At 36.2% G+C, this 1,614-nt stretch overlaps 1 pseudogene; it reads left to right on the top strand.

The window, feature by feature from the left end:
- The first annotated feature begins 375 nt into the window (after positions 1–375).
- On the top strand, positions 376–1,257 carry LOC120195725 (annotated as a pseudogene).
- Positions 1,258–1,614: the final 357 nt, after the last annotated feature.

Here is a 1,614-nt window from a genome sequence, read left to right on the forward strand (position 1 = left end):
CTTTTGGTTTTTAAAAATGTATCCTTTAAAATGTATTATTTAAATAATTAATAACTTTTCAGTTTTTTGTCACAATGAGTTAATTGCTTTCCCACATAATCACAGTATACAGTCAATGAATTAATCTTGTGTGCTGTTTATTCCCAAAATTATAAACAACATTTAAGTTCTCCCCAATTACTTTTTCACTATTTTTGTTTTAGAAAACCAAAATGGTGGTTTTGCTTAAATGGGTAAAACTTTAAGTCTCATAATTCATAAAATTACTTGCCTTTTATCACTCTACCTGGCATGTATTTATATATACCTTGATGGACTCAGTTTTACATCCAAAATTGTTTTTGTTTAACTTATACATTCAATTTTTTTCCAGCAATGGTTGCCCTAAAGGTTTTCTTTTCATTTGTGATGTTCATAGCTCATTCGGTTTCATCAATGGAGGCCAAGAGGCATATACATATGGGTACTCAAAGGATTGACTCAAACTGGTACGATGCACATGCTACATTTTATGGTGATATGACTGGTGGTGAAACAATGCGTAAGTACATGTACTATTCATCGAAGATATCCGGATTCAAATTTCTAACTTCATTAATTTGTTTATGAGCGATTCATGTTCGGTTTTTTGCAGAGGGAGCTTGCGGATATGGAGATCTATTCAAGCAAGGGTATGGACTCGAGACGACGGCACTGAGCACGGCATTATTCAACAACGGCCTCACTTGCGGAGCTTGTTTTGAGATCAAGTGTCACAATGACCCTCAATGGTGTTATCCACATGCTGGCTCTATAAAGGTGACTGCAACCAATTTCTGCCCTCCGAATTACACTAAATCGGAAGGAAATTGGTGCAATCCGCCTTTGAAGCACTTTGATCTTTCGATGCCGATGTTCACCAAACTGGCGATATATAAAGCTGGGATCATCCCGGTCAAGTATCGACGTGTTTTGTGCTACAAGAAAGGTGGGATCCAATTCCAGATTAAGGGAAACCCTTGGTGGACACTAGTGTTGTTGTACAATGTTGGTGGTGCCGGTGATATCAAGGATGTTAAAATCAAGGGTTCGATGACCAGATCGTGGGTGTGAATGAGCTGCAATTGGGGTGTGAATTGGCAGACCGGAGGGAATTTGAGTGGCCAAAGCTTGTCGTTTCGAGTCACTACAAGTGACGGAAAAATGATCCAGTTTGATAATGTTGCACCCTCTAATTGGCAATTTTATCAAATATTTGATGGCAAATTAAACTTCTAGGACAGGACAAAGTGTTTAAGTGATATCTCCACAGTTTAGGATTTTTATTGTCGCATGCCCTTTGAGAGCATGTTTTCTTATACAAGTTTCTCTGTTATAGTTTTCGGTAGACAAAATTTAATAATGATCAACACAATATTTGGGATGATTTTCCTCAAAATATCATGTTTAGCTAATGTAATGTTAATTCACATCACGATCAAGGATGGATAGAAGGGATAGTCGTCCTCTTGAAATTTTTAAATTTTTTATATTTTAAATTTTCTGTGTATTTTCTATTGATAATTTGATTTCGTTCTCGTTCTCCTCTAAAATTTTATAACTTCATCCCCTAACAAAAAATTATGATCGAGCCGA

The sequence above is a fragment of the Hibiscus syriacus genome, unplaced genomic scaffold, assembly GCF_006381635.1.
Source record: "Hibiscus syriacus cultivar Baekdansim isolate YM2019G1 unplaced genomic scaffold, ASM638163v2 tig00117017_pilon, whole genome shotgun sequence".
In the NCBI taxonomy this organism is placed as follows: Eukaryota; Viridiplantae; Streptophyta; class Magnoliopsida; order Malvales; family Malvaceae; genus Hibiscus; species Hibiscus syriacus.